This window comes from Oryza glaberrima, chromosome 2 (genome assembly GCF_000147395.1).
Source record: "Oryza glaberrima chromosome 2, OglaRS2, whole genome shotgun sequence".
NCBI classification, from domain to species: Eukaryota; Viridiplantae; Streptophyta; class Magnoliopsida; order Poales; family Poaceae; genus Oryza; species Oryza glaberrima.
Window position 1 is genome coordinate 17,057,831 of NC_068327.1, and position 22,092 is coordinate 17,079,922.

At 39.5% G+C, this 22,092-nt stretch overlaps 2 pseudogenes; both read left to right on the top strand.

Annotated features, from left to right (window-relative positions):
* Positions 1-6,383: 6,383 nt before the first annotated feature.
* Positions 6,384-7,193, top strand: LOC127764153 (protein ROS1A-like; annotated as a pseudogene).
* A 150-nt stretch (positions 7,194-7,343) lies between these two features.
* Positions 7,344-20,394, top strand: LOC127762552 (protein ROS1A-like; annotated as a pseudogene).
* The last annotated feature ends 1,698 nt before the right edge of the window (positions 20,395-22,092 follow it).

Sequence of the window (22,092 nt, forward strand, 5' to 3'; positions counted from 1 at the left end):
TCCTACTACTGTTCACGTCTCTCTCGCTCTCTCGCTTCGGCTGCCTTCCTTTTTTTTCTTCTCTCTCCCTTCCCTTTCTTCCTCTGGCGAGAGGAGGTGGAAGGAGGAAGAGTGGAGGCGAGGGGTTTAGCTGACCGGGGAAGAGGCTTTTCCTTGCAAGGCGGGGTGACCTCTTCGTCGGTTCCTCCGAAGATCTACCCGTGCTGGGAAAGCGTGCGTGTGGGACCCCTGCCCGAGTGGTCGCTGCGGTTGCACCCCGATCTGCTCCACCGGTGAGGTAATCCTCCTCTGGCCGCTTGGTTGGTTTTCTCCTGTTTCCCTTTCCTAATAACGCTGAAATGTGGGTCGTCTCGCATGGAGCCGCATGGGTGGTTCTTTCTTCCCTTTGTTCATGCGGAGGCAAAGGAAGGGGGGACCATGTTCGTGTTCCACCTTTTCTTTTCTATTTTTTGGGTGGGTTTTGGTGCGTAGAGGAGGGGTTTTAGGTGGAGGAGTCGGGGTTCAGTTTTGTGGTTTGCACTTGGATTGCAAGAATTGGTTTTGTTTGGTTCAGAGGCGTTCAAATAGGAGATCTGGGGATGGACAACGACTTAGCACAGATTTCTGATTGAATGCATGTGTGTTGTGTTCTTTTGTTGGATTGATTCTTATGGAATAGCATATCAATTGTGCAGGAAATTATTAGAATGTTTATGCCATTTATGTTAGAGTATCATGCTCCCAGGATAGACTCGGAAATAAAATCTGCCACCCTAGATAACATCATGCCTAGCTAGTAGATAGAATTGACTATTGTCGTGAAATGAGATGTTTATTGTGCAAGATACTATTTGGTGGTTTTCCATATCAGTGAAATTGCAATATTTAAGATCTGTGAGAACTATTTCCACCTAATGAAAAAAATATAATAAAATATGGTAGTGGGAAAATCTTTGTTTGGAAGCAAAGTCTTCCGCTCACGTGTCTAGTGCTGTTGGGTAGCAAGTGGGACCATGGCATGCTTTGGATTGTGTCGTTTGTTTATGGAAAAGCTTAATTTCAGGAAAAACAATTTACACGAGTATCATGTGTTGTTAAAGGATGAATAGAATCATGATATGGTGCTGCCTGCTGTCAACTGTTTCCGTAAAATCCTAATTTTCAGTTAAAGGTATCAATTAGGATGGGGCGAGATGAGTTGTAAGGCACGAAGGGAAAACCTTCTTTCGAAGCATAGTTCTCTGGTCCCACATTTAGTGTTGTCGAACAGGAAACGGACCATGGCATGTAGGGGGTGCCATAGATTGATCGGTGTTCCCTTAAAATCTTCATTTAAAAGAAAATTGATCGGTGTTCCCTTAAAATCTTCATCTAAAAGAAAAATAACCTCCACGTAGGTGTTGCGGTGCCAAGGGATAAGTATAATCGGCGCATTTGGGTGGCACCGCGTTTGCCAACTGCTAGCACAAAAGCATTTTGAGGTAATGCCATCTGCACGGTATGAGGTGTGAGACGTGGTAGGACAAGTTGTAAGCTGTGACGGCAACAACAGCTTTGTTTTCAAGCAAAGTCCTCTATGCACGCACATAGCTCTATTGAGTGACAAGTGAACGGTGGCATGTATGTGAGCATGAACTGTCAATTGTGTCCTTATAACTTAATTGCAAAGAGAAAATCACTACACAAGTGTCATGCGTTGCTGAGGAATGTGTAGGACCACGACATCGAGGTGGTGCCGCATACTACCAGTTGTTGCATAAAAGCTTAATTTAATGCACCCTACACGAATGTGTAGGACCACGACATCGAGGTGGTGCCACATACTACCAGTTCTTGCATAAAAGCTTAATTTAATGTGGTATGACGTGTAGGGTGCATTAGGGCGAGTAGTAGGCTAGGCCAGGCGGGCACATGGTGACCTGGGCGATCACCTCCTTTAGGTTGGTCAGCTTCTCTAACAACTGAGATTATTCCTAGAAGTCGGTTTTGCTCCTTGCATTCTATTGTGATGTTAGTTGAAAGGAGGTGGTGAGTTGGGCTTGGCCAAATGGCATGCGAAATGGGGTCGACTGACCTACTTGTAGATTTGTTTGTCCACCTTTAGGTCGATAGGAGTTGAGCATGTCAGCCCGGGCTGTTGGACGAGGCTGGCCGACATCTTGGTGGTAGACCAAACCAAATTAGTGGTCCGGCCGACCACCCCAAGACTTTCGAAGGCAACCCAGGGTTACATTACTTCAGGCCGGTCGGTCCCAATGTTTGGGTCAGCCAGTCAATGTACAACTTTGAGCTACCTTGGAATGGGAAAGGAAATGAACAGATAATTTAGACATGTTCGGGCTGCTAGGGGGCGTAATACCCTACTCCTGTGTGTGTTATGTGCTATTCTTTGCATGGATTCAAGCTAGAATTCCCCCAACCCCTTCTCATGGTCTTGGTCCTCCACTTATGTACTCCAGGTGGTACCAAAATGATTGTACCGAAGAGATGGGCTAAAGGTACATTTCATAGGCTACATCTACTTATCTGGTAGACATCCTCCTTTGGGTTTCATGTGCCTCCAACTTGCCTGTAATTATTGTTGTGGTAGTCCTTCCTCGAGTGGAGCTGGAGAGGAGGGGTGAGTGCATGCCACGTGTCCCCCATGATGCCTGCTAGTGTTAGATAAGCTTAATGGGTGGGGGCGTGTTGATGCGAAAAACACACATTGGCCTGGAAGATTTGCTTAACTCCTGAGCAGGTCCAAAATCTTGCTTTTAGGTTCGTGAGTGTGCCAGTTGATTTGATCCTGCAATCAACAAGAATAAAAGACAAGAAAACCGAGATAAAATCCATAAATGATAGCCGATGATATATCGTCAATTGTTGAGCCGATGTTATTAGCATTAGATCGGCAATGAAGAATAAAGCAATATAAAACTAAATCTACTCGATCGGCTGTAGATATCAACGATATGATGTATACTTAAACTAAGTGATTGGGATAGATGGAACATCATGTCGAGACGGTATAAATCACTTAAGTCTAAAGATAAATTAAGATCATGATTATATGAACGTTTATAGCATAGCCGATCAGATAGATCTAGCATGTATCGGCTAATACTCCGATACCACTCTATACTAAGATATCAAAACATACATGATATATTAAACAGAAAGCCTAATATACTTTAAAGCAATAAAATCTTAATATAAAGGGCATATCTAGCATAACAGTCAAGTATATAAGACAAAAATAGCTAAATCAGGTAAGATCAGCTGAAACTCCAATACTATCTCTATTAGCAATCATAAAACAAGCTAGATATCACAATTAATAGATCGAACTCAACTGATGCAGCATTAAGCGTAAAGATAACTGTAAGATCTAAACAAGATGATGAAAACCTCTAAGAGATGGTAGATATGTTATATAATCTAGATTAATGACAAAATCTAACTCTATCGACTACTCTCTAGCAGTAAAAACCAGCTGATTGCAGGTTAGATGATGCAACTAATAAAGATTATGAAGCATATATGATAACTCGACGAATTACATAAACAAGATTAGAGTGCCATAAAGATGGAAGCACTAATCCCGAGAACACAAGCCGGCATGACAAGTTTACCTCTAGTTGAAGATCGAAACCGATGTAGCTCAACCCAAAAGCAAGAACTCGTCGAAATAAACGAAAGTAAAAGGGTGGCGATGCGCCGAAAGTGTTATTGAACTGTTGTTGTTGTTGTTGTTGTTGTTTACATGGGTTCGGGTCATATTTATACCCGGGATACATGATATGTCCTTGTTGGACACGACTCTTATCTCTAACAAACTCTAAGGTACACATAAGTCTTTACGGCAGACTCTTGCCCGAACATATTTCTAAGGAAACTATTTAAAATATCCTAATTAATAGATACAATCGTCTATCTGAGAGCTTATCTCCATCGTGGCAATCCTTGCGTAGCACGTCGATTGATTCTAGAGATAGTTTTATAACCACCTCAATGAAATCGGCTGTATCGGCTGTCTTCTGTCCGATCCATCTTAGCCGATGCAGACTTCAGCCGATGCAAACTCTGTTATTCGAACACAATCCTTTGCCAAATCCACTTTGATTCCAATGCCAAACCTGGTTCATATCTTACCAAATTTGGTCATTAGCAGGGCGTCATCCACATTCGGTGCCCCAACAACCCACTTATCAGCGTCTTGGTGGAGTGGGTGAAAAGTAGTGGGGCCGGATGGGCCTGACGGAGTCAACTTCACCGCCTGATAGCCCACACTGGTCCTCGTTGGAAAGGCAGTAAAGGTAGTCTTGTCCCCCACTACCCCCACATTGCATGCCTAGGCGGGCAGATATCTGTCAAGTTTTCCTGAATGGGGGCAACATGAAATTGACTAGGTGGGATGGCATGCCTCATTTTAGCGCATTAAATGCTTTAGTAGCGGTTCGTCCCCCAAACACTCTTGAGGCATCAGGTGGGCAACCATGCTCGGGACATACTGATACTGCCCCCCTCCCCCCGAGCTTGGGAATGGATGATGTGGCACCTAAATGCCCTGTGCCCGTGGTGTGGGGAACCCTAGTTCCCATATCACTAATAGTTAGTGATTGAATTGGTATCTAGCGAAAGTTGTATTTGAAACAAAGTCCCCTACACATGAATCTAGTGTTCTTGAGCGACAAGTGGGACCATGGCATGTAGGTGATGATATTAAAATGCTATTTGTTTATTAGAAAAGACTAACTGCAACAAAAATGTCTTCTACACAAATAGTGTGTTGTTTTTTTTTTTGACCAGGCAAACAGTGTGTTATTGAGGTAGATACTAGGGAAGTAGTTAATGCCAACTTTCGAAGGACTACAAACTATTGCCATAAAAGCTTAGTTCTGAAAAGAAGCTTTGTACATATGATTATGATCTACCTATGCTTCAAGAAGGCGCTAGGCGCTAGTCGGGTGGCTACCTGGCACCTAGACGACCAACTAGTCAAATCCAAGAAAATAGCAAGAATATTACATAAAAACTAGGCAATAAAAGACCAACTAGCAACACAAGAACACTTAAGATAGCTTAGCCGCCTAATACACTATGTGCCTATCGCCTAATAGCCGTCTAGTGCCTAATCACGACGGCTACTATGTGCCTATCGCCTAATAGCCGTCTAGTGCCGAGTTTTAGAACACTAGCTAGGTCTTGCTAAGGGATGAATAGGACCATGCCATGTAATTAATACCACATATTATGGGATATTTCCTCAAAAGTCTAGCTTTCAAGAGAAGGCTTTTGCTCTACATAGCATTATTGACCAATGAGTAGGACCATACTACATGTTAACCGCTAATTTGTTCCTTAAAAGCTTAATTTTGAAGAAAATGCCTTTTGCCCATGTTTTTGGAAGTATTGAGGGGCTAGCACATATGTAAAAGGTTGCGTACCTCCAATTGTTTTCTCTTAAGCTTAATTTCAAAGTGAACTTCTCACATATATATAGTGTTGTTCAGTGATTAATTAGAATCAGGGGTATGTAGTTGGTGATGCAATCTGACAATTTTTTACTCTAAAAGTATAGTTTAAAGCATACACATCTACACACTTGCCTATCTTTGCTGATTGTCAATATAGATTAAGTCCACTTAAAGTGTCAAGTCCACTTAGTTTTAAAGAAATGTCTACACACTTGCCTATCTTTGCTGACTGTCAATATAGATTAAGTCCACTTAAAAGTGTCAAGTCCACTTAGTTTTAAGGAAATGTCTACACACTTTTAAACTAGTGTTGTGGTTTGCAAGGGATATTCCTTAAATTATGGAATTTATTATTGTGGTTTGCAAGGGAATCTAATTTAAACTAAACTCCACTTTACACTTTAAAGTCTACAATCTACACACTTAAAGTAGATATTCCTTAAAACTAGGGAATCTATTGTTGTGGTTTGCCAGGGAATTTAGTTTAAAGTGTCAAGTGCACTTTTTATTGTGAGGGAATCTACATTTCCTTTTAAGTGTTGTGGTTCATTTGTTGCTTCCTTAGAATCCTCACTTAGAGAGAAGATTGAACTATATAAGTTGAAACAAATTTCGCTCAGACTGGGGTTTATTTGTAGAGGTGGGATTTTGTTCGAGGGATTGGGGTTTAGTTCTGGAGTAGTTGCTTGATTATACCCTCTTCTGGAGTAGTTGCTTGATTATACCCTGTTTTTCTTGCTTTAATATTTTGAGAAGCACAATCAGAAGTGTAGTTGCATGCAACCAATTTACTATGCCATTTTCATTATATTGTGATTAGTGTTGATCTTTTGAATAGTATATGACCATCTAAATTGCGTCCTTATGATATTGTCATAGGTGAAAACGACGGGAAGCTAACTAGAACCGTGCTTCATCTAGACTTGCACCTCTACAGAAGGAAATATGGAAGGTCAATGGTTGCATGAGCCTCACGGCATCAACCTATGCTTCTCAACTTCTTCTACGTTGCCTCGGATGAACCCTTCCATTGAGACGGGAACTAGAAATGTCACACATGTGCCATCTAAAAATGTATCTACTAGTAGTTCACAAGCCAGAAAAACAACAGTTTAAAAACCTAAGAGGAAAAGCAACAGGCCAAAGGTCATCAAAGAAGGAAAAGCAACCCAGGCACACAAATCTACAACTAGTGAGCCTCCCAAGGAAAAGGACAAACCAACTGGTAAGAGGAAGTATGTTAGGAGGAAGGAACAAAATACTACACCAACAGAGCATCACCCTCCATCTAAAGACGCCGTTGCACACACTATTGTTGTACCAACTCTAGCCAAAAGATGTTTCAACTTTGATGGGAGAGATCATCATAAAGAAAATGTGGATTTGTTATCGCAAACTCGGGTGGAGGAGACACCTACTTGTTATGGGGATGCTCAGCTGTTAACATCTGCCGTCGAAGGAAGCAATATCCAACTAGTTCAACCTTGGTGTGCCATTGGCAGCCCAATTTTTGCTTCAGTTGATCCAATGGCCAATATGCGGCAAATATGGGCAGAGAGTAGTAGAGCAAACAGGGTAACTTTTGACCTTAACAATTCTGCAGTGAATCATATTCCAAGAAGGTTTTCTAATCCTACAAACAGCTATGGCTAGAATTTCCAATTTGGTTCAAGAGAGCAAATAAACTAGTACCAACATTTCTACGACGACGACATTCCAGATGAAAGTGTCTCTCATCTCAACAGTTCCTCATGACAACTGCAAAACTCCTCAATTGATCTTGATCATTACTTATGTGTGCCTCAATCATCCACACAAAAATCACCTACACCAGACCATATGCTTCGTGGTTATATAGTTCCAGAAAATCTAGTCGTGCCTGCTTGGCATACCGGAAGAACCTGGATGGCAGGAAATTTCAACCATGAAGCTTCTACAAGAGTAGTCAATCCAATGCCCCAAGGATACAGAGTCCCACAAAGTCCAAGTGAACCTCCCACATGCAGTGAAAGGAACACAACGAACATAAATTTGAGTGAGTTTCCTGCAAAAAATGATCAGTCAAAGTTTGCTACCAATCCTAATGACTAGATTGGAGCTTCTTTTGGCCTTTGTGATTCTCACTTCTTATATGTTCATGCAATAGGTAAAAAGAGAGGATATGGCACTATCACCGATCATCAGGTTTCTTTTGATGCATACCTTGAACAATCGAATAGCAGAAGGCAGTTCTATAGTGACCCCCTCTCCACCAGCTCGGAAATGTATCTTCTAACCGAAACATGCAAGAGGATGAGATCAGAGAATCATAGAAGTTGGTTGGATGGATTCATTGGAAATGTTTCATCCACATCGGCAAATCTGTCTGGTAATTGGAATACAAATAATGTTTTGGCAATAAACCATGGAGTGTGTACAACCTTGGCTGATGTACAAAGGTCGATGGCCCTTGAGGAATCAAGATCTTCCTGGCAATACACTGACCCTACTCTGCCCTGCACTAGCAACACACATTTTATCGGTTCATGTGCACAACACACAAACTTGCCTGACAGTGCCATGAACTCACTGGGAGAAAATATTGGGCACAGGAATGGAGACCATCAACTTGAGTCTTTAGAAATCAGGCCTACTCAGCATTACACCAGTGAGTGTCTTGGTTTACCCAACGAGTGGTCTGGACATTTATCAGCTGGGCACACACATTTGCCCAATGAAACAATGATCCCATCCATAAATAAGAATTGGAGCTGTTCGGTGGCTTGGGCTGCATCTGCAGCACAGCCAACAGCGACAGTGTCGCAAGTAGCAAGTGCTGCAGCAGCCACATCCACAGCCCAGCCATCTGAACAACGCGATTATATCCCAAGCAGTGGTGTTCATCAACCTCAGCCTTTGGAGAACCAGATGGTTAAGGGGCAAGATTTGTGTCAAACACATAAAACTTCCACAAAATATGTCGCTGATGGAAATCCCTGCATTAATACTCCTGTGGAGCATATCCAAAGAACACCTATTGAAGTTATGTCCAGTTTTCAATCAGTGAACCGACCGGCAACGACTAAGAACTGCCATCTAGAGGCTTCTAGAGAAACCACATCAGCTAACCCCGAGAAGCCAAAAGTTTGGAGCCGGCCAAGGAAAGAAGTAGAACCCGTTGGGAAGCCAAAAGCTAGGGGCCATCCAAAGAAACAAGCAGAACCCGATGGGAAGCCAAAAGCTAGGGGTCGTGTAAGGAAAACAACTGAAGCTAATGGGAAGGCAGAAGATAGAGATCCTACAATGAAAGAAAATGATGGTTGTGAAATTATACCATCATCACTTGATTATTTAGAAGCCATAATTGAGAAGTTGAAGCTCTTAAGCATCAACATGACATCAGACAATACCGTGGAAGAGACACCAAAAGATCTTGGTGCATTGGTTCCCTTAGAGGGAAAGGTAAAGAAAAGAGGTTCTCGGGCCGAAGTGAAAATTGATCCAGTCACCAATTTGATGTGGAACTTATTAATGGCGCTAGATAAGTGTGAAGGTGTTGAAGGAATTGATGAAGATAAGGAGAGGCTTCTTGAAGAAGAAAGAAGAATGTTCCGAGGACGGATTGATTCATTTATTGCTCGCATGCATCTGGTTCAAGGTATACTATGTTTGTAACATTGTGCTTTTCTCTATTTTCTACTCCCACATTTAATATTTGGCCTATGTTATTTTTAGATTAGCTGCAAGAAAAATAATATCATCAGGTTTTTCATGATAAGTGGTATCATCTAAGTTATACATTTTTTTTAATGCCTTTGGAATGTTGTAGAGACATTTTGAAAAATGTCTTATAAGTGTATTTTAGTGAATTGTCTCTAGAAATGTAGTTGGCATTTTATAAATGTCTCTGTGGCATGTGGCATTTTTGTAGAGACATTTTTTTTAATTATGTCTATAAGAAAGTAGGGGCACTTTCCAAAGGCATCTAATTGTGCGATAAACATAGGAAACCATTGTGCTTGTGGCACTTTTGTAGAGACATTTTTATGTCTATAAAAAGTAGAGGCATCAGGACACTTTCTAAAGGCATTCAATTGTGCGATAAACATAGGAAACCATTGTGTCTGTTGCATTTTTGTAGAGATATTTTGTATCTATAAAAATTAGAGGTATTCAATTGAGCAACAATCATAGGAAACCACTGTGCCTGATGCATTTTTGTAGCGACATTTTTTATGTCCATAAAAAGTAGAGGCATTCAATTGTGCAACAAAACATAGGAAACTATTATGAAAAATGAGAGAAATATATGATCTTGCTAGTGTCAATCCTCGAACTCAACACCTCTTTAGATCATTCTTATCTTCAATGCACTAACCATCTTAACCTCATGTGACTACTTGTTTGATATGAACCTTATGTTGCTGATATCTTGTTGTTTAGTACATATTAACCTCCTAAAAAATACGTCTACAGAGGTTAGAATGCCAAAAGAAGTACCTTTACATATGCGGCAAATTTTTAAGTGCCTGTACAATTCCTCTACAAGATAAATCTAGCAAAATGTGCTAAAAGTGTCTCTAGCATAAAAGTATTTTAGCCAATTTTTAAAGTGTCTCTACACTATCGATCTCCAATTTTCAATGTTTGTGTGTCAATCAGACTACAGCGAATCAATCTTCTGTACTAATTGCATGTGGGTGGTGTTTTTGGCTTGTACAACAATACATTTAGTTTTTCAGAAGATATTCTAATTTTCATTCCAGGCGACAGGCGTTTTTCACCATGGAAAGGGTCAGTTGTGGACTCGGTTGTGGGCGTCTTTCTTACTCAGAATGTTTCAGACCATCTTTCTAGGTGAAATGAGAACTTCTACCCTATTTGGAATAAGGCTAATTTTATGCAATTTTGCATGTTCGTGTTTCAATTATATTTTCTTTTGTTCTTTGAAAAATTTCAGTTCTGCTTTCATGGCGCTTGCCGCGAGGTTCCCTGTCAAGTCAGAAGGCCCTGAGAAGCCTGCAGCAGTGGAGAAGTCTACTCCTACACCTCCTAAACAGAAGGATAGTTGTTCTGGAGTGTTGGGTGAATCTGCCAAGTTGCAAGGTAATTTCTTTGTTGAAGAGATAGGTGACTTGGGATCATTCAATACTGTGGAAGATGGGTCTCTTGAGGGTGTTCTTTCCTCGCAAAATTCCGTGGTTTCACCTCGGAATTTCTCTAAATATCTTTTAAACGGAACATATACAATGGGTTCTTCTAGCTCATTGGTGAAATTCACACAAGAGGTTGGATCATCAGGATGTCATCAAGTCAGTGTTCTTCCAACCTCAGATCTGAACAAGGCCGCACCGTTTGATCTAGACACGACATATCAGATCTGTACAGGACTTGATTATGGAGTGAATATCTCCGATGTCGCGCAATCCGAAGTTAGTCTCTATCAGCAGCATCCAATTGATGCTTCTATCAACGAAAACAAAGCCAAAGTGACAGATTATTCATCGGGCAGCTTCTTATATGATAATAGAGATAGGTCATTGAGTCAGCACATGTATTCTTCTTTCCCCTTTCAGCCTTCACAGGAAGCTGAATGCTCAGCAACAGTTAAACAAAGCTTCTTCCAGCAATTTATTAGTTCAGAGGAAGTGCCCATTTCTACCGGTCACTCTTTTTATGACAATAGTTTTACTAGTAACAGAACTGAAGATCCATATGTAGAACAGCAGGATTGTTTCAATAATTTGCAAGAAGCATACACTACAAGAACAATCCAGATCAATAGTGAAAGATCTCAACCAGAATGCAGCCAGCAGCAGGACAACGATATCAGAGTTCAAGCAAAAACATGTGAAAAGCATTCCTCTTCAAACTTGTGTGGAAACATGAACTCTCATTCAGATGTTCCCCTAGGAATTGCTTCAGGCTCAATTGGAAAATCCAAACATACTGAAAAGAGAACAAAAGCTAGGAATGTGCGGGGTCGGACTAAAATGAAACATTATGACTGGGATAATTTACGAAAAGAAGTGCTGCGCAATCATGGGAACAGACAAAGAAGTGACAAAGCGAAGGACACAATCGATTGGGAGGCAGTATGCCAAGCAAATGTGAATGAAATATCTTTTGTTATCAAAGAGTGAGGAATGAATAACATGCTAGCCGAACGGATAAAAGCAAGTATTGTATAGGGAAGCTTTTAAGAAAACAACTCCATCCGTTCTAAAATATAACAATTTTTAGTTATGAGAAGTATAGTCTTATCTGAAGTCAAAACATGTCCCTTTTCACATTTCAACTTGCACCATTGTAATTTGTTTGTCATTTCTGCACAGGACTTTCTAAACCGGCTGGTGAGAGACCATGGAAGCATTGATCTTGAATGGCTAAGAGATATTGAACCCGACAAAGCAAAGTCTAATGAATACACTGGCAAATACTCAAAGTATCAAGCTATTAATTTTCATGCACCCATATTTCCTTTCTCAAACAAGCCTGAAGAGCTTAATAAGTAGTATCTTGATCACAGCTACAAGAATTTTTTTTATCTTTTATTTAAATTTTCTAATTGTTGCCACTCTTGGAATCTAAAATTTGCCATGTCATTGATGATATAGTATGATCTAGGAGGTGAAAATTGAAAAAGTTCTTCCTCGTCGGCTTTTATGCTTAGAAGAACCAATACATTCCAGAGCCTTTTTTTTGACCTTTCTAGAACCTTTTCTGACTCTTTTAGGGACTTCCTTCTGAGCATTAGAGGGCTTGGACTCAAAAGCACGGAGTGTGTTCGTCTTTTGACACTACACCAAATGGCTTTTCCAGTAAATTTTCATTGTTCCTTACTCTCATAGTTAAAATTTCAAATGTATTTCGATTGAATATTTGTGTGCTAATTTCCTAGGTGGACACAAATGTTGCACGAATATGCGTGAGGCTTGGATGGGTGCCACTTCAACCCCTTCCGGAGTCTCTTCAACTACACTTGTTGGAACTGTATGTATCTTTATTTTCTTGAGTTGGTTTTATGAGCATAGAGTCATATAAAGACTACAGGGGGTGTTAGGTTGCCAGCCACACTTTGCCGCAAATGAAATATGGTTAGGCAAGTTGTGGAAGCCATAAAAGTGTGGTGAACAAATTGCTGGCCACAAAGTGTGACAAAGTTAGGCTGAAAGATGTGTATATGACATATGGGACATACTATTGAAAAAGTGTGCAAGCCACATCTGTGGTAGTGAACCAAACACATGCATAATAAACTATGACAGCTAAAAAAGTGGTGTGGCAAAGTGTGGCCATGAACCAAACACCCCCTACGTATATCAAACCATGTTTGTGACATCTAAGTCTGATATTTTATTCTTGAAGGTACCCCATGCTGGAACACATACAGAAATATATTTGGCCTCGATTGTGCAAGCTTGATCAATTGATGTTGTAAGTTAAATTCAAGTAGTACTTTGGAATATAAATATTCGTTAACTGGGAACATTTAGTAACATCTCTCATTATGCAGGTATGAGCTTCACTACCAAATGATAACTTTTGGAAAGGTGAGAAACACAAAATATATTTAAAGATCAATCAAGGACCAGATTTGTAGTGAACTGACTAGCTGGTTTGCTTTCTTCTGATTTCAGGTTTTCTGTTCAAAAAGCAAGCCTAATTGCAATTCATGTCCAATGAGAGCTGAGTGTAAGCATTTTGCTAGTGCATTTGCAAGGTAATACTTTGAAATGCTTGATATCCTAATTAATATAGCTATTGCTATCTTCTAGTTGTCAAACTTTAATCGCATTTCTGCAAGTGAGTCTCAATTTTCTACCATTTAAGCTTTGGTCAGCTAATGCACTTCTTTTTTGCAAAAAAAAAATGTTAAAAGCACTTCATATTAATGTCATTTCGATTACTTGGTATGGTAAAAAGAAAAGTGTTCTGTGTGGACTTTTTTCAAAAAAAATTATAACGATGTGTTTGAATACAGTGCACGGCTCGCTCTTCCTGGACCTTCAAAGAAGACTTCTAAACCAGAAAATCCAAATGATGCAGAGAGCAGTCACAAAAAATACACACATTCAAGGCCTATGGGCCAACTTAGCTGGAACACGAACCATCCTGGGCATGTTTATGGTGACCAACAACAACCTATCATCGAAGAACCATCAACCCCAGAACCTGAACCTGACATTGCAGAGGCAAGAGAGGCCGAAATAGAGGATTTTTTCAGTGAAGATCCCGATGAAATTCCTATTATAAATCTTAATGTCGAGGAGTTTGCACAGAACTTGAAAAGTTATATTCATGCAAACAATATCGAGATCGAAGATGCTGACATGTCGAATGCACTGGTTGCCATAAGCCCTCAAGCTGCTTCAGTTCCAACTTCCAAGCTCAAGAATGTCAACCGCTTGAGGACTGAACACCAAGTGTACGGCTTTGTCTTGAACAAAATCAATGCCATTGAGAGTAAATAAAGTTTTTTTAATGTTTCCATCATCTATCTTTCTAATATGTTTTATTTCATTTGTTTGCAGTTATGAGTTGCCAGACTCACACCCTCTACTGGAAGGAGTAAGTTTGTAGAAGATATAAACTACCACCTATGTCCCAAAATATAACAACTTCTCGCTATGTACTTGTCCAAATACATAGCCAAATATTGCCATATTTCTAGATTAATGCAAGCAATAAGTTTAGCTCTGCTTGTGTCTGTGCAGTTTGATCAAAGAGAACCAGATGATCCCTCCCCATATCTTCTTTCTATATGGACCCCAGGCAAGCTCATGTGCTCCCATCCAACCTTTACTCTAGTACAGGTTATACTGATGATAAAAATTTCAACAGGTGAAACGGCACAATCAACTGATGCACCCAAGACATTTTGCAACTCCAAGGAAACTGGTAAACTCTGTGAGAGTTCGACATGCTTTAGCTGCAACAGTACACGGGAAATGCAGTCTCAGAAAGTTAGAGGAACCCTTCTGGCAAGTTCCCTCTTGAGAGTCCCATAAATATTTATGTGTTGTGTACATATTAATAAGCCATTGTTTTCGTTATTCAATTGAATTCGAGCAGATACCATGCCGAACAGCGATGAGAGGAAGCTTTCCACTTAACGGGACATATTTTCAAGTTAATGAGGTGCGCATTAGCTCTCTTAAATACTTGTCTTAGCCAGCAATTAGAAGTTCAAAAGTCTCTTTTTTTTTTCGCAGTAATAGAAAGTACTCCCTCCAATCATTTATATTTGACGTTAGAAGAGCTAAACTCAATCCTCCCAACGTCAAATATATTTTACCAGCGGAAGTAAATATTTTTAATCCATCAGATTTATATGGAATGCATCTATTGTGTTGTAGGTATTTGCTGATCACTACTCCAGCAAAAATCCATTTGATGTTCCACGAAGTTGGATATGGAACCTCCCAAGACGAACAGTTTACTTTGGAACCTCAGTTCCTACAATATTTCGAGGTATTGTTCCTGTAATTAACCAAGTGTTTTGACTTTGCATGACCAAATTGTGTAAATTTGTTCTCTGATATGGATGTCAGATTTGAAAGCATTACACCATAAGACTACAATAAAACAATAGCATAGGTTCGTATTCTTGGTTAAACCATTAAATTGGCAGCAATAACACAGCCATACAATCTCTGAGCCTCTGGCAGAACAAGGAAATCGGTTAGCTAAATAAGGTTATTACCTATGAACTGCAAGCCCTGCATATCAAGTTCACCATTAATATGACCTAGTGTACCCTTTTTAGATAATGGAAGAACAACTCCCTCTGCCTTTTCGCCTTTTGCCACTAGTAGAAGCTTTTTAAGTAGAGTGCAAATATTCCAAAAATAGTAGCTTATCTGATTTTGCTATTTTCTCTTCTAAGACATATATTCTCTATCTAAGAGGATTAATTCAATGCAGGTTTGTCAACTGAAGAGATACAACATTGCTTTTGGAGAGGTACACACTTTATTTGCTTACGCACATTCCTTTTTTCAATGTAGGTTTATTTTATAATATATGCTGCAAGCAATTAGTTATGCACTTCACTAATTACTATAATAGTGGTTATATATAGTGCTATTTTTATTATGAGAACTGTATTGGAGGTTAATTTCATGTTTCAATAAGCTTTTTTTTTTTGAAAAGAAGTTTCAATAAGCTTTGATTATTCTAAGTCCTACCATAGTGCTGCATGACATTATATTTCGTGCTGGTTGTCCAAGATTAAACTATTTGGATAAGGGAAGAGACACTTGTAGTACTAAGCAATGAAACCTCACTAAATTTGGTCCCCTAGCTACTTAAGGATCCCGTTAGCGCCTTGACAATCTAGGGCCTTTTTGGATCAATGCCATTGTTAGCCTTGCCTTCTTGTCTCTCTCTCTTTTTTGCCATTTTTGCGATGGCAAGATTAGTAAAGGTGCAAGTTTGGAATGTTGTCAAAATTTTTGGCATAAGTATGTAGGTTAGTATTTCGCTTGGTGCCAAAGGATGCCAATTTTTTTTGTTATAGATCAAATGAGTACCAATTGTTTTAGCAACACCAAAGAATATTTCCTACTACTCCAAATATCTTATCGAAGCTATTGTCCTAAGTCCTTACCACAAGTCATCACCTTCTTCTCTTAGTGACACACACAATTCAAGGGTTAGGCTAGCACTTTTGAGGTTATCATGATCTTCACTATGTGAGAATTGTGTACGTTTATTTTCATAGACAACTAGACGATTTGGTACCAAACCAACATGATTGTTGCATATCACTTGAAAGATCTACATTGTCATCTACTGTAATTTCGCAAAATCAATTTCTTTACTACTCTCATGCATGGTGAAGTAGGGAGAGTGTAACAACCACACTTAGGCTTTGTTCTTCCCCCTTCTTTCCCAGCTCTCCTTCGTCTTTTCCGCGCGCATGCTTTTCAAAACTACTACACAATGTGTTTTTTACAAAAGTTTTCTATAGGAAAGTTGCTTTAAAAAATCATATTAATCCATTTTTTAAGTGTGTTAGACTAATACTTAATTAATCACGTGTTAATGAGCAATATTGTTTTCCGTGCGGGGAGACGGAGTTAGTGGAGTTCCTAATTCCACCTCCCGAACTCAGCCTTATTGGCCTCTGATGAGAAATCACAATAGTTTAAGTCAATAACTGCCGAAATGAAAAGGTAGCTTAACTAAATTATAAAAACAAAGTCAAGGAGCATAAGCATATTTTTTTCCTAATAAATTGGTCCTTCAATTTTTGCCATAATCATTTTCACTCTAAACTTCAATAATGTACTTTAAATCTCTCAAATACAAAAATAGTGCAACAAGTATCACAATCGCATGTTGTTGCCTCATCCATTAAAGTTGTGTTCTTTGGTGCATCTTCCCAACTCTACTTCCTTGTTTTCTGCGCGCATGCTTCCCAAACTACTAAACATTGTGTTTTTTTTCATATATATATATATATATTATATAGGAAAGTTATTTTAAAAAATCATATTAATTCATTTTTCAAAATAATAGCCAATACTTAATTAATCATAGCTAATGAGTCACACCATTTTGCGTTAGTGATGAGGGATTAATTCCCATCCCTTTGAGCCGAACAGAGCCAAATAAACTTCCAATTCTTTATCAACAACATTCAACCATGTCTCTTTGCCTTCGTTGTTGTTTCTTTGTCTCCATTACCTTTGGTGCACTTTTAAACCACCTTATACCCAATGTCACCAATAATACATGGGAGCAACAATATGCAATTTAGCTATCGACAGTTTTGCTAGATTTAAATAACCCCATAGACTGCAAGCCCTGCACAAAAAAAAAGTGAATATTTGGGATGAACCTAATATCAAATAAATAGAAGGGGTGAGGCTTTGAACCTAGGCCGGCAATCCCACCACCTTGTGGAGCTAGCCGGAAGACCCCTGGGCATTTCTCTTCCACATGGTTTCACACACTAAGCATGGGGTACATGTGAAGTGCACACATAAGATAGGTCTATAGAGAAGTTCTCTTTTACCTCTTGCCACACCTCCTTATCCTTGTGTTTAGTTTATTGCCATAGTTGTGACTTGCCACACTTTCTTAGCATCTTGTCCCGCATATAGCTTACAATTTGTAGATCACAAAAGGTGTGGCAATCCAAATTTGACTAAAGTGGGTTATGGCAATGTTAGGTAAGAACAAACAACCCCTTGAACTCTGTCTTGTCCTTGATTCTCTGCACCTAGGGAAAGTAGCAATGTAGTGTGCATGGACTAGGATGTTGTAGTGGACTCAATCTGTCAAAGGTGAGCATATCAAAGCATAATAATTGGGCTCAAGGTTGGGCCTGATAAATTGACCTTCTCTCTTTGTCCATCCACTCTTCTCTATAAGCCTAGTTAAATTTTGATGAAGGATGTACGATACCCTTTATGTTCAAACAATTGGTAGAAGGGCATGATAGGCCACAAAATACATATGGCTAGGGTTTTATGGATCTACACATATTATATTATATTTTTGGAAGCAATCAATCACAGTTATTAAAACTAGACAGGATCGATGGTTTAACTGGAAAACCAGAATAAAATCTCAACCCAATATGGTTTCCTTTAAAAGCCAGAGATGTAATTGAACAACTTTAGACTGGATGAACTAGATGGTTTTTAGATGAACTGGGCAATAACCAGGGCTGGTTAGATTGGAAGAGGGATAAAGTGCGCTTCTTTACAGGCTGAGCGATGGCTCAATTTATTCATGAACACGTGCTCATAGAAAGTCCAAAGAAGGTAGCGGGGGCAGGATTCAACCCCTGGTCAAGTAACCATCCTGCCAGCCCACCGTTTGTGGTCGAAATCACACATATATTTTATATTATTTAACAATCGTGGTTGGACCACCTAGAACGCTGGTCGAACTAGTAGACTGGTGAACCGAGAGCTTAACCAGTTCATCCACCGATCTGGGTTTAATAACTATGCAGTCAATGCACTGTATTATTATACATCTGAAGGGCTAAATATGTTTCATACGTAAGATAATCATAAGCCAAAGTGAGAGTGGGTAGGACTAACACTCTTGTAGCTACTTGACCTATCTTCCCTCCTTTTTTTTATATATTCATGAACTTGAACTAAAACAAGTTTAGTTGAAGGTTTCCTTCTTGGGTTATAGCATTATCTATCCTCTAACTTGTTACCCATAGCCCTTATTTAGGCTTGTCATTGACAATGCACCACAATCGTTTTGGTCTTCCTTTTGTCTCCCATCACTATGGCTGACCACCAGCATTGCAACCTCAGTTCTCATACTACCCTGGCCTTTCATTTTTTATGGAGCCTATCAAAATCAGCCTCGCTTACATTCAAATGATTCTTCTTGTAGCATGTCCTTTGTCATCCTATTTGATCTCCTCACGTTGGCTGAGCTTGACATAAATTTCCATAAGTATCACACCACAAAGACCACATAGAGATTCGGACAAATTTTTTAAAAAAATACTACACAATCGAGTTTGCTATGGTTCTACAATATGTGTCATCGACATCATTGATCTTTTGCACCCACAACTTTGTTGTTGTTCACTTGTTCTACAATGTGTCAATGTCATCAGTTGTTAGTTTTTTTTTTTTAAAAAAAGCCCAAATGCCCTAACACTCATTGAGGCAAACTAGCAAAGACCCAATGAGTAGGGATGAAAACGGGGCGGATATTTCCCGCCCGCCCGCCCGGCCACATTATTTCGGGACAAATTCGGGTACCCGGGACTTTTCACGGATATCGGGTCCGAATACGGGTCTTTTTTGGCGGATATGAGATCGGGTTTGGGAACATATATTGTATCCGATGGATACGGATTATCCGGTAAAAAATTCGGGTTTTACCTGGATAATTATGCGGATATTACCCGTATTATGTTTTTGTGAGGCACCTTTTGGTACTATGTATTGGTTCTACTATGATGTATTATACCCTATTTTTTTCCTAAGGTCCTAAGGGCCTAATATAATCGTATTATGGATATATGGCATTGTCAAATGGTTATTGTCTATGTGATATATAATATTGTTGCTTCAACTTGATATCCGAATAAATATTCGTAACCGATAGTGTACGTATCCATTTTGGTATGTATTTGTTCCATATTTTTGCCCGACATTATCCGAGTTTGTATCCATATTCGATACTATCCGTGACCGGCCCGATTCCGACTATAAAATGTGGGTTAGGATATGGGAAGGGTGAGATCCGACCGAACCCGACCCGTTTTCACCCCTACCAATGAGTGAGATGCTTGAGATAGTGCCCAAGACCTTTTGCCATCACCTTCAGCAAGGGGAGATTAGGAAGGAAAATTAGAGGAAGGGATAATGCGAGACCCATCACCGTTCGGATTGAGCCAATTGTGATCCATCATCATGTGTATACAAGAGTGCATCAGGCATTTTTGGTCCACCTTTATCATCAGATTCCTCAGCATTGTTGTATCCAACTAAATAAAAACCACCACCTTGGTAGCATAAGGCGAGATTTAAAGAAAAAAGCAAGTTGTTGTCGTATTATACTTTTATAGTTTGTAGTGATAACAAAATTGGCCAAAGTTTCCCCTTGGGGAAAATAACAAGAAAATAACTTTTTTATAGGCAATAAACTCCCTATGGAGTACTATGTTTTTGTGCATTGTTCTGCAGGCAAATCTATCATACAATTTTGCCGTAGCTGTCACCCCAATTAATATTAATAGCTTCTTAAAGATGCTACCAGAATGCAACAGCCTTAATATTTAGTAACTAGAAAGTTGTACTTTCTGAGCTAGGAATCTTATACATGGTGATTAATTCTCTCAAATCCAATCGCAGGATTTGTGTGCGTCAGGGGCTTTGACAGGGAATTGAGGGCACCAAGACCGCTTTACGCAAGGCTTCATTTTCCTGCTAGCAAGGCTTCAAGAGGCAAAAAGCCTGCAATAGCAAGAGAAGAAGAATAGGTCATTGAAGAGGCCAAAATTAAAGAATACATATAAATGAGCTAAGCAAAGCATGGATAGCCCCCAAAATGGAGTGTTGACCCCTAACAAGTGTCTGAATCATCTCTAAGAAAATGACTTGTCAGATGTAGTGAACGCCAGTACCTTGTGACCTTGTGATGCTGATGTAACTCAATTCAGCAAATGAACAATATAGGTCTTAGTGCAGCCATTGTAATTGTATTCGTCACACTAACAATTGTTGTACAACAGTCTACAGAAGGATGACCCTCAGGTATAGAATGGCCATACACGCCTGTTGATCGTTCGTATAGGCATTGTAAACTCATCGGTAATCAGTCATAAGAACATGTGTTTTTCGAGGATGAGTCCTCGGGTGTGCTTCGAGTTTTTTGTGTTTCAAGAATAATTAATGAAGTATACCATCCTTAGGAGTCCCAACTCGATCGGTTAGTACACATTTCATATCAGTGTGCTAAATGTGACCTGTTGTTATGAAATGTGTTATGCACATTAAGCATTTCAACTTGATCGATTAGTATACATTTCATATCTTGTGTTGTGTACATTAAGCATAAGCACACAGAACAATATGTATGTATGATTTAAACACCAAACAAAGATTGAAGCCACTGAGCACATAATAATGTTAGTCTGGCACCTAATGACCTAAAGGGTGCATTCAAACCTTCGGTTTGGTTTGGAAATTTTGTGGCATGCAAAACGAGGCAAGCTATTAGCGCATAATTAATGGAGTATTAATTAATATAAACTTAAAAATGGGTTTATTTGATTTTTCAAAAAAAACTTTGATATAAAAAGTTTTTGCTAAACAGTTTGGATAGTGTGCTAATGGAAAACAATGAAGTTGCAACTGCCAAACAAAGAAATGAGCGGGGCCTAAGTTAGAAACTAGTTTATCCTCAACCAATATAGAGAACATTTCAATATGAAAATAAAGTCGAACACATGCAGCATATAGAAAACAGTTCACAGGGTGTTTGCCTCTTGGTAAAACTTTTAACATCAAGAAAGAAAGAAAAAATAAGGCAAAGTTTTGTTCATTGAAAATCGGTGAAACACACACACACACTCTCTCTCTCTACAACACCAACACATGAAACTACTCCACAAATAGATCTGGCCTCTAGTTGCGTGAATTCCATTCCCTTCTCTAGGATTTATTTATGAAATGGGCCCTATTCGGAAATACATCTAAGAAACTGATGAGGACTTGGCTAAAACTTATGAAATTTACAAAAAAAAAAAATTAAGGCAAAAATAGTACGTCAAGGCCGGCTAGATCCCATCCACCTAGTTGATTCTACCTTTTGGCCTTGTTTCAAAGCCCGGAAGCACGGTCCAATTCCCTTTGGTAGGCTAGCATTTCGAACTAAAATTGACAGCATATTCACATGATAGACTGTTATTGGGCCGCAAGGCCTGTATGTCTCACATTCCAATCTAATGGGGCCTACCAATTGGGTCGGCCTATAGGCACGTATCTCCCAGGCCACAGCGTATGCAGTGATCTGTGAGCCTCTGGTCACCCTGGATCGATAATTATTTTTCCTTTTCGAAGATTGGCTGATAGGCTATTAGGCTGATCTGTGGCTCATGTGATATATTGACTTGTGCGCTATGGCCTACGGGACACAATTTTTTTTATATTGTTGTAAATGTAAAGAGGCTGCTAGA